This window comes from Mesoplodon bidens (genome assembly GCF_964165515.1).
Source record: "Mesoplodon bidens genome assembly, chromosome: 15".
Classification (NCBI taxonomy): Eukaryota; Metazoa; Chordata; class Mammalia; order Artiodactyla; family Ziphiidae; genus Mesoplodon; species Mesoplodon bidens.
In genome coordinates, this window is record NC_138171.1 from 80,080,889 (window position 1) to 80,093,401 (window position 12,513).

Genomic DNA, 12,513 nt, shown 5'->3' on the forward strand with positions numbered 1-12,513 from the left:
GATGCCTTTCTGTATGGGTGTTATTATTTTTAAAGACTCATAGTGAATTCCTTGCCCTATATATCCCTATTGCCTTCTGAAACAGTATTAAGTCAGGGAACCTAGACTTATCATACCATGTAAGTTTCTTAGCATGGTGCTCGAGGAAATTTGAGAAAGGCTCAGGGAAAATGACTAAATCCATCTTATAAATGCAGTATTCCTTAAGAAATCAGTTGTGGATTAGCTCAAGGAAGTGTCCATGTTTATCTTCATGGGAGGCTGTATAGATCTCCTCCACATATTCCAAGGTCTGTCTGCAATTGCCCCTTTTTAAATTCATGGGAATAGCAATGCCTTTGAGTGCCTCCTAAAGGAACTGGTTGTGGATATAGGCCAAAGCTAAAAAGAGAGTAGGAAAGAAAAAAGTAAAGATGGAGGGAGTGGGAAATTGGAGGTTGAAAGGGTAAAGGATGAGTAATGAAAGTCATTCTATGGTTATGTCCTATACTCTTAAGGACAATCCAGTAGAAAATTTGCCTCTCCTTTTGCTCAGAGAGGAGAAGCATTTTTCATTTGCCAGCCTTCACTGGGTTTCCAACGCATCTTGGGATTGCACACTAGATGAATAGGAGGAATTCTTCTGTCACTACCAGTGAAATTGTTATCATCATTTAGCATTGCTACTGTGAGCCATCCTTCCAAATACCTACATTTGAAAGCAGCACATGGAATTTCAGCCTTCGTATCATTATTATTATTATTTTTTTTTTTTTCTTTTTGCGGTATGCGGGCCTCTCACTGTTGTGGCCTCTCCCGTTGCGGAGCACAGGCTCCGGATGCGCAGGCCCAGCGGCCATGGCTCACGGGCCCAGCCGCTCCGCGGCATATGGGATCCTCCCAGACCGGGGCACGAACCCGTATTCCCTGCATCGGCAGGCGGACTCTCAACCACTGCGCCACCAGGGAGGCCCCATTATTTTTTCTTGTATTTTTTATTGTACAAAATGAGGAGAACCCAAGACAAATTTTTTTTGAGAGAGAACATGATTCAGCCTCTTCAAGGACAAAGTTTTTAAATGGCCTTACTGTCATATTCAAATAAATTTGATCCCTCAGATAATATCCTTAAATAAAGGGATCATTTTTCCCCAGTCATAAAAAGAATATACTACTTTTTTAAATTAGGAAATTTGGAAAATCAAAAAGGTAAAAAGAAAAAAATGACCTCTCAACAATGAGTACTCAGGAGTAGCTATCAGAATCCTATGTGACCCTTTTTTTTCCTGATATTTGGGGCAGTAGATAACTAAACAACCTGAAGTTTTGTGGCTGCTTCCTGGGGTCATATTTTGAGTAATACCTATTAGATGCTTTATTTTAGCTCATGCTCCTATGGACTAGTAATATTTGAATAGCTGTAATGACTGCATTTAAATCTATTTTATTTCAAATTCATGCATGTAGCTAGTAATTCTTGGACCAGAAGATTACAGAGAATTACCTGATGATTTTACTGTTGTACCTCTCCATGTACTACCTTGGATCTTACACAGTACTAATTCTTGAGCATACTGGCTAATGTAATTAATGAAACATATGCACATTTGCTATACTGTGGTTTACAAGTGTTCTTCATTCATTTGAATAATATTAGTGCTGTTTTTGGTGTAATTGCACTTGGTTTTCCTTCCATAATTATTTACGCTTGTGTTTCTAACAGCATGTAGATTTCAGATCCCTCAATTGTAGAAGTTGTTCATTGTTTGAGCATGTACATGGTATATGTGTGGGATGGGCTTGTTGGGAGCTTGGAAGAATGGAAGCTTATTTCCTTTTATCATTTTCTTAAAAAAATTCAGATCCAAGTTTGATAATTTTACTCATGAAAGAAAAACTATGATATGTTTCTAAAGACTAATGTTCAGAGGGGTCAAGGAAAAATGGTTATACCCTTTAGATTATTTTTGCAGTGAATTTGTTATTTAAATGTTCTTCAGTTATTAGCATTTTTAGCCCTTTAGCAATGGTAGCAGTGTCCTAAGTAACTATAACAGACTCTTGAAGAACCAGACCTCTTGACCAAAAGGACCCCTTGTCCCAATATTTTCTGAACTCCTCAGACAAATGATAACATGTAATAATGTGTATTTTGCCAAGGATGCTCTTCCTTTCTGTCTGTCACTCTCACCTCCTAAATGATGTTAATTTTTAGGAAGTAGTTTGTTTTCCAACTAACCTTCATATACTCTTTTATGAATTGTACTGTAATATGTGCTCAATAAATATATGCTAATAAATATTTGGTACTGATATTCAACGAGATATTTGTTGAAAAATAATCATTTTAATGTTCCCATCTCCATTACATAATACTTGTAAAACAATAATTCTGTTCATCGGGTGTGACTGCTAGATATTCTTCTCAAATTCTGTGGTTGGGCATAGCTTCAACTAATTCAGGGTTTCTGAGCCTGCCTGGTGTAGGACTCACTTGGGAAGCTGATTATACTTACAGACTCCAAGGCTCCACCCCAGACCTGCTAGTCACAATCTCTGGGTTATTCATATCATCAGACAAGTCTGAGAAACCTAAAACTAGGGAGTCTGAACTCAAGAAGCTTGGTCAATGTATATTTGCATATTGGTATATAGGAAAGATTTATGGGTCTGGATTGAGTTAATAGCATTCATTTATTTCTAAGACTGATCAACTAAAATATCAGAAGAGAAAATTGCTCTGATATGCTCTTTAAATTACAGCTTCCATGAGATTTCATTGAAGTAATTTTTAAATCATCATAATTGATAAATTTAAAATTATAATTGCCATGTGCAAGACACTTCTAATCGTTTTCATGTATTTACTCATTGTTAGTATAGAGAGGTGAAATAATTTGCCCAGTGCCAAATAAGGAACAAGTGGGAAAACTTGGCTTTGAAACTAAAAAGTTGGATTTCAGAATTTTCACATTTAACTCCTGGAATATATTACCTGTAGCCACCAAATACTTACTAATGTGTCAGGCACTAGTATACTAAGCACTTAATATACTTTTGAAGTCACTTACCAATACTATAAAGTAGGGTTAAGAAAGGGAAGTTTAGAGAGATTAAGTAATTTGCCCAGAGTTACCCTGCTAGTAAGTAGTAGAACCAGTGTGGTTTGAAGCTGGGTTGGCTCAACTCCAAAACTCTGTGCTTTTAACTACTCCCCTGTATGTAAGAATGACAGGTTTGAATATGCTGATATCTTGTCTCTCTTCAGTATTTTGTACAAATAATAGTAGTTACTGGGAGCTTTCTGGAAGGTAACTGTATAACACTTTAGTGTCTACATTAAGTAATGCCTACACTTAATATCAACATTAAAGCACTTCAGGGTCAACATAGAATTTTAGAAGAAAATCTGTGATATATTATAGAATTCCTTGTCTCAGACAGATTTTTAAAGAATAAATTGGTTACTCTGTCATCTGCTATAGACTAGCTGAAAGTAGAGCACAGGACTAACATACTTTTAAGAGATTCTTACCCCTATGTGTTTTAATGTTAAAGGATAGCATAGTTGGTGGATACTTATGTATTTGTGAACATTGGTAAGAAGTTACACTTAATTTCCTTCATTTGAGCATTAAATATTTCACATGTGTGCATTTTGTCACAAGTAAATATTTTCCTCTACTTTGAAATGACTTATACATTTACTTTTACTTATTTATTACAGATTTAATTTGAGCTGCTTCTCTTTTTCCCTCTTATTTGTCCCAAAATGAAAGTGAAGTGTCAACTGGTTTTAATGGCTCCTACTGCCATCTCTCTGTCTCGGGCTTCTAAGGAAAGGGGGAGAATTGGAGAAGAACTTGTGAAATTTGTCTGGGGAGGTGAGAAAGTTTAATGTGATTGTGAACTAGCACACTTCTGGGTAATACTATTGCACTGTAATAAATATTGAAATCCAGTTTTCACTCTTAGACCTAACCCTTTAATATTAATTAACATTCAAAGAGGGATTTTGTAAAGAAGCATGTTGACTAAATTCCTGTACCTGAAAAAGATCAGCACCTGATAAACTAGAAAATAAGAATGTCTTGTTTAAACGTGTTTATAAAACCAGAGAATAGGCCTTTTTTTTTTTTTTTTTTTTTTTTTTTTAAGAGCAAGGGCATGCTAATTTGGAGTTACAACTAGAGGAAGTAGTCTGGGTTATGCAATTTGCTGTTGCACTTCAACAGAAGACTATAGCTGCACTTCAACAGAAGACTAGCTGCCTGAGCCATGTACCTGGCTGTTTACACCCTCTCTTTCCCAGTAAAAATGATTTCCACCAGCAAGGCCTAATTCATCCAAAACACTGTCCCTGGTGCTCATACACTGATACACATTAGTAACTCTGTGACTTTGATTTAACAAGTAACCATCTATTTGTTCTTATAAACAAAAATTTTTATTGGGATTTTGGAATAACCAAGATGACTTCTATCATTTTAACAGCTTAAGATAACAATCTTTTAAAAATTTGTTACTCCTTCCACTTTTTAGCAGGCCGAAATATACAAACAGCTCATATCAAGCAATCAAACAACCCAATCAAAAAATGGGCAGAAGATCTAAATAGACATTTTTGAACTTTTGCCAAGGGTTGCAGAGTAATATAATGAACCCAGTCCTGTGATGGGGAGAAAAAGTATGCCTTTGTTAGAATTAGCTTCTATAAAATCAGTACAGGTTTAGAGGGAAAATACAAATTGCAGAGAAAGTCTGTTGATCTTGCTTCCACACTTTCCACTTTTTGTCACCCTCTGTTCAAATATCAGTTCTAATATTAGATACTAGGCAAATGTTTCTTCATCATCAAAGGTGAAAATAAAATTTACTGGTTATTGGCTAAGAGCCAGGTATAAGTTGAATGCTCAACTTTAAATATATAATTTATTCCTTACAACTAGAAAGGCACTATTTTTATCCTATTTTACAGAAGGTGAAACTGAGGCTTAGAAAGGTTGGCTAAACTCCCAAGGCTGTACCCCAAGTAAGTGGTAGAAACTGGATGCAAACCCAGATTTGTCTAATTCAAAGACAGTGTTCTTTATCATCATCTCAAATATCAATTTTACATAGAATATTAAAAATAAATTTATTTATTTTATTTATATTTATTTTTGGCTCCGTTGGGTCTTCGTTGCTGCGTGCAGGCCTTCTCTAGTTGTGGCTAGCAGGGGCTACTCTTTGTTGTGGCATGTAGGCCTCTCATTGTGGTGGCTTCTCTTGTTGTGGAGCATGGGCTCTAGGTGCGTGGGCTTCAGTAGTTGTGGCTCGCAGGCTCTAGAGCACAGACTCAGTAGCTGTGGTGCACAGGCTTAATTGCTCTGTGGCATGTGGGATCTTCCCGGACCAGGGATCGAACCCGTGTCCCCTGCATTGGCAGGCTCCACCAGGGAAGCCTGTACATAGAGTGTTCTAGTATACTTAGTTTTACACATTGGAGTCAGCATGTCCTAATGAAGAGAGCAACATGTAGAAAAGACAGGAGATGTGGAGTAAAGATCCTTGTGGCTACATTTGGAATTAAGTTGTTTTTTAGAGTTCTAATTCTGCCAATTTATATTGTGTGATATTGGGTGAGTTGCAGAATCTGTTTGAACTTCAATTTCTTTTGTGAATTGGGAAGCAAAGGAGACAATGGCTGTGGAATACTTAATAAATGTAGTTATCATGAAGTTGGTGATAATGTTCTGTTTGTAGAATGGTTTACAGTTTGCAAAGAGCTTTTACAAAGATCATCTCAGATGATAGTGATACAACCCTATGAAGCTTGTTCATTCTTTTATTCTTTCATCGAACAACTATATTTTTGAGAGTCTGTTAGGTGCCAGGCATTGTTCTATATGTTGGGGTAATTTAGCAATGAAGCAGCAGGAGAAGAAAAATTCCTTGCCTTCATGGGGTTTACATTTTAATGGAGGATATGGATAATAACACATAAGTAAAATATTTAGTATATTAGATAATAATAATAACAATAAAGGTAGCATTACCTCCTATATATTGAATGCTATGAGCCATGCATTCCTCAGTAGTTAGAAGCATATTTTGATTCATAGACATGTTTTTCCATTATGGACTTTTTAAAAACTGTAAATAGGTTATAGTTCAACTACAAACTTTTTTTTCAAATTTTTTGTTGTTTCAAAACAATGAAGGGATTGGTTTTTCTATTTAATTGTTAGTACACATCTCTAAAATTTATGAAAGCTTTTCTAGCTAGCTCTAAGATTCTATGACATATTGGCTAAAATTATGGAATTAAATGTAGGTATCTAATACCTGTCTCTATTTATACAAGTCTGGTAAGTATACTCTGAATAAGGCATTTTGATAGTTCAAAGATTATTTTTTTAAATAATTAAATAATTATTTGAAAACCATTAAATGATCTTGGCTTTTCTTTACCTTTGTAAACTAGGTAGTAGTACTAATAGGTTATATGTCTCAAATTCAGCACCAAGCCTGGTGAAAAACTTCAGTGATCTGGAACTTCCATTCTGGGTTTTAGAAGACACAAAGGGATCATGAGAAGGTGTTGTAGTGACTCAAACATAAAGATTTGTCTGCCAACTCCAAGTTTAAATTTATTGAAAGCTGCAAGAAAGACAAGTGTTATTCTCAGGATAGTTTCCAGCCATTAACTAGTGACCACCAAACGTCATCATTCAGCATCATGGGGCAGAGGTCTGTAAGCCTTGGGAGAAAAATTCACATTTGTGCCATTGAAACGTTTTGAGATTTAATCCTAAAAATGTCTTCTAGTTGTTATACCAGTAAAATGAAATAATTATTTTTTATGGACTTGAACCTCCTTTTTAAAGTTATTGAAGAAATATTTCTGCTCACTATTTAAAGAGAGTGTTTAAGAGCTCAAGCTTCAGGAGAAGACAGAATCCTTGTTCTACCACTTGCTAACTATCTACCTTTAAGAAAGATTCTGTTATAGCTCCAGAATATTCCTGGCATCTTTCCTCTCTGTCCTCTTACTACCACCATCCTGTTCCATGGTACTCATTCTCCACACAGTGCCTAGTGACTTTATTACAATTGAAATCTGATAGTCTGATCCCCACACATCATTCTTCTCTTCCTCCTCCCCAAACCTCTGTTAACAATCCTCCAATGGCCTTCTCTTATACTAGAATGAAGTCCAGACTTCTTACCTTGGCCTTGGCCTACCAAACACTGTAGGAACTGATCCAGGCCTGCTTCACTGATCTCACCTCTGTCTTGCTCACTGAGCTTGAGCCCCCTGACATTTTTTTCAATCCCTAAGTTCACTAAACTTCTCAGAACACTCCACCTCATTCTTCGCGTGGCTGACTCTTTATCCCTTAGGTCTTAGGCTTCTCTTACCACCCAATCTAAATAGGTTTTCATGTTATACTCATTCCTGCACCATGTTTTTCTCTTCCATGGCATCTGTCATGATTTTGCACTTTATGTTCATTTGGTTTTTGTTTAATATCTGAATGTCTGCCTCCTCCAACTGTAATCTCCATGTCTTTTTGGTTCAGTGCTATATACTCAGACCCAAGCACAATAAATCATTGTTAATGTTGAATGAATAAAATATCTAACTCCATAAACTTTGTAAGTATTAATATGCTCATCTGAAAAATACAAATAATAATTCCTACCTGTAAAGTTACTGTATGAATTAAACAAGATTGAAATGTATAAAACAGCATTGTGCTTGAACAGTCCTCAACAAATGGCAGTGTCTGCAGCAGTGTTTGAGACATTGCTAATGTTTGTAGAACTTATTTTTAAAAGATAGGTTTGTTAGACTTTTGTTTCACCTTGTCTTTACTGTTTTATTATTATTAGCATTGGTCTTCACATCTAGGAAATTAAAATCTGGAATTCCAGCAGTGATTCCATGCTTTTTAATGGAACATTGATATAAACTAGCCTCAGCTTTTTTTTTTTTTTTTTTTGCTGTACGCGGGCCTCTCACTGCTGTGGCCTCTCCCGTTGTGGAGCACAGGCTCCGGACACACAGGCTCCGCGGCCATGGCTCGCGGGCCCAGCCGCTCCGCGGCATGTGGGATCTTCCGGGATCGGGGCACGAACCCGTGTCCCCTGCATCGGCAGGCGGACTCTCAACCACTGCGCCACCAGGGAAGCCCTAGCCTCAGCTTTGTAATGCCACAATTATCAGAGCCATGATGTACATTCAAAAGGGTAATTACTTTGGGTAGTAATTTCCTAGACTGCCCTCCCCACCCCCCCCAACCAGCTGGCATGGAAAAAGGAGCACTGCTTTTGTGTGTGTACACAATCAGAGTGTAAAACCCCATTATCCCCAACTTCCACACCCCTGTGGCTGCATACTTCCTTTTGAAGCCTCTTAAAAAAGAAAAAAAAAAAAACTTTCAAGATAGCCCTAAAATTTATTTTGAATCTCATTTTACCCATATAGTATAAAAATGAGATGGTGGGTAGGAAGTGGGAGGGTTCTAGAATGTGATTTGCTTACCCTGGAATTCTATGATACTTGTGGGAAAGCCTGGTAAAAATTTGCACGGGTGGGTAGAAATACTTCTTCAGAAATACTTTGAGATAAAGTTAGATTTAAATCTGTTTTGATGTTCAAAGAATAGAGAAATGTTAATTTGGTTATTCTAGTTCTTTTTCTTTCATCCATTCAGAATGTCTATACTATTTAGAACAGAGGTTTCCACTGGACTCTCATGACCAACATCCTTTTAAACTGTGATCATCTGCTAGAATCCTAGGTGCAATGCCCTCCTCTGCTCTCCTTTTCTTCTTTGTGTCTCTTTCCATCTGAGGTTTTGACCTCCTCTCTGGCCCATATCCTAACTGCTTCCACTGAGCCCATTTCAATCCTTTACTTTTGGGTTCCAGCTTCCCATGCTACTCACATTTCTCTTAGCATTCTTTCCACCACCTTGAATTAATTGACATCTGTTCCCTGAGGATGACACCTTCCCTGTCACGTGTTGCATCTCTTACTGTCACGATTTGATGCAACTAGGGAAGGGGAGGGGTCTGTAATAGAGGTAGGGAGTTTCAAAAAATTTTTCCCTTCCCCTGAAAAACCTCTTCTTGACTTTGGTTTTTCACCACTATTCAAAATCCTTTCTTTTGAAATTCTTATTTTACATTGACATCGTCTAATTCCATCATCTTCTTCCTCTTCTTCATCTCTGGGACATTTCCCCATCTTCCTTAGGGCTTGTCTTATAAGCCTTACCTGCATACCAATCCTTTCCATCTCTCGGAGTGATTGTGTCCTCCTCACTGGTGACTCTTCCAAAACTGCAGCTTCTCAGCCTTTAACTTCAGTCATCTTAGAGTCACAGCCATGACTTGGACCACACCTCTTGTGCATCTCAATTTCCTTCACTTCTGTTAAATATGCTCCCTGTCCTCATTGTAGATTCCTAACTCTATCTCATTCCTGAGGTCAGTAAATATCCTTCCTGGCATTCACTTCTTTTTTATTTCTCTTGATCCTCGACATGACCGACCAAGCAAGATCCCTTCACCTCCAAACTTCTTAAAGAGTAGACTTAATCATTGTTTCTGCTTTCTTTATCTCTCATTATCCTGCCAACATCACACAGACTTTTTGCCTCCTTACTCTGTTGACACTGCTTCAAAATCCCTGATGGTCTCCTCTTTTTTCATAATTAGTTTCCTCTTCCAAGTCTATCTTCCTGACTACCTTTTTGACATCCTCCTTTAAAAAATGTTTCTAGTTCCTTGATTTCATTATATTTTCTTCTCAAAATGATCTTTCCCCTTTGTGACTCCAGTTTTTTTGTTTGTTCGTTTTTGTATTCCTCTTCCCTCTTCTGTCCCTACAAAGCGTAGGCGTTCCTTTGTCTCTTTTCTCTCTTTCTCTGCTCGCATTCTGATGGTGATCTCATCCATCCTCTCAACTTTAATAATAAGCTGTTAGATGTGGATTCCCTTCCTTGATGCCGAAGATCTGTCCTCACACCCTCATTTCCAACTTCCTGGTAGACATTTCCAGAGGGGTAACGTAAAAGTACTTTAAACCTACAATGATTATAATTTATCATCTAAATTCAGTCACTATGGAAGGCAAAGACGGAATTACTAATAATCAGCCAGTGTAAACCTGTACTGTGCATATGGTCACCTATTCAAACTCATTATATACAAAATACTCTGACATTTGCTTTTCCAGTATTTTCCATCATTATTAATTGCCTCACCAACATTTTACTTACTCAGGCTGAGAATTGTCTTCAATTTTTATTCTTTCTTCAGTTTCCAATTCCTAGAAATTCTACCTTTCCTGTATCTTTTGAATTACACCTTTTTTAAAAACCCTATTTCACTGTTCAGGCTCTTATTTCCTCTTGCCTGGAATACTGCATAGATGTCTAACTTGTCTTCTTACTCCCAGTTTCTCCTTCTTTATCCTTCATGCAATATTCTTTATTTCTACAAAATGTCCCTAAAGTATTGATTATTTATGCACCTGCTTAACAACCATTGCCAAAGAATATCATGAAGACTTCTCAGCTTGGAATTTAACACACTTAACACAATATAACAAAGCCTGACATTAAAAAAATGTGTCCAGCTTTATCTCCTTCATGGACCCTGTGTTTCAGCTGACTATTGGCCTTTCCACAAACACCTCCTAAATCAGTGGTACTCAACCTCAGCAGAAACACCTTTGGAATTAAAAGTATATAAATACTCAAACTTAACCTGGGAGATTTAAATTTAGTAGGTCTGGTTTGTGGCCTGGTTAAATTAATAAAGAGCCTCCCCAAGTGATCCTGACCAAAGCCAGCATCGAGAAGCACTGCGACTGTTTTCCAACCTCCATGACTTTGTTCACCGTTTCCTCTCCATGGCCAGTATCTGTTTTTCTTGCTTTCTCCTTAAATACCTTCCTATCTTTCAATACCAGCCCTAGTTTTGTTTTACCTCCTTCATGAGGTCTTCCTTGATCCATCCAAATAGATGTAATTATTATGTCTGTACTGCAGTCACAGTATAACTTTCACTAGATTATTTGTTTAATGCCTTACAACCCCTAGACAGCACGCTTTCTTGAAGGCAAAGCTCCTACTATTTTATAATATAGAAACCACTCAGTAAAGGTCATTGGCTGTTGAGAGTTTTTTTGTAAAGAACTTTGAAGTTCTTAAGAAAGTGATTGATAACCATGAGTTTTGGGTTTTTTTTGCTAATTTACTCAATAGTCCAAAAGCATAAAGTACAATAGTTTTAATTCCAACACTATGCTAAATTAAGATTTGCTAATCATGCTAAGTAGGAGAAAGGAATTAGAATTGTAAATGCCACTACTGTTTTCAGGGGCAGATGAGCTAATCTTAAAGTGAATTCAGTGGTGGATTGGTTCCTTTTTAACACCCACACTTCAGGTGCTTTAAAGCACTCGGGTCTCTTCGGACTCCTCATGAAAACTGTCATGTTGGCATGTACCTATAAAATGTGCTTTACTCAGAAAACGTGGTTAGCAAAGCAGAGTTTTTTACTAGTCCCTTTGGCGCAGGGGAATACTTTTAATAAATAGGCCTCACTGAAAGAACAAAGTGTTGTTCTTAATAGGGAACGAGAGTGTAAGTGCAGTGATTTAATGCAATTACAAGTGCCTGCATCCAAAAACAATTTTTGATTTTTGTCAAATGTTCAGCAGGGGAGTGATTTTTCCCTCAATTTTTTTGTAGCTTCCCCATTGTATTCTTGTTAAATGTATAAGCTACATATTCAGAATTGAATTTTTTTTTCCTACATTTTTCTTTGTTAGTACCTGATCAGTAAAATTTGTGAATATTTAGCTTGGGATAGATGTATATGTCTCCATAATTAATTTAGTGTCCCTTAAGGTGGAGATTTGTGTTTTGTCATTTATTGAAAGTATATATATATTTCAGCAAAGTATTTGGATTTCATAGCAAGCCTAGGTAAAAGAATAAACTTTTACCCTCTCAGTGCTTTCTCTATTTGCTAGTGTAAAACATATTTCTGATTTATCCCAGGTAAAAAAATTAAAATGCATGTATCAGAACACATAAAATTTTCTGTGCTCATGAAAGGTATACTAACTGGAAAATAGTCCTGGCTTTTGACTTTTTATAAACTCACAGATTTATAGGGACTTTATGGAACCATCCAACCCTTTCCCTGACTTCTGGCAGAGCTTGTAGCTAAACTACTCAAAACCTGTGGAAGCAAAATCAAACTTCCTTCAGAAAATGTTCCCTGTATCCGGTGTTAATCACATTTTCTTTGCTAAGTTATCCCTAGAAAACAACTGTCCTTAACAGGGAGTCAAAAGAGAAAGTATTGAGAAACATTTGAAGATGGCAAGTGAATAAATGAGGTTTCATAGGCAGTTGGAGATATTTGTTAGCAGAGTAGTAGAAGCAGCGATATGTAACAAACCACTGGGAACACATGGCTTACTCTGCTTGACCATAATAGTAGTAACTTGTATTTTGTTGAACA

General features: G+C 36.9%; 1 protein-coding gene across 3 annotated transcripts in view; it reads left to right on the forward strand.

Moving 5' to 3' along the window:
- Nucleotides 1–12,513, forward strand: part of MACROD2 (mono-ADP ribosylhydrolase 2) — a 1,988,024-nt gene that overhangs the window by 266,741 nt on the left and 1,708,770 nt on the right. The window lies entirely within an intron of this gene.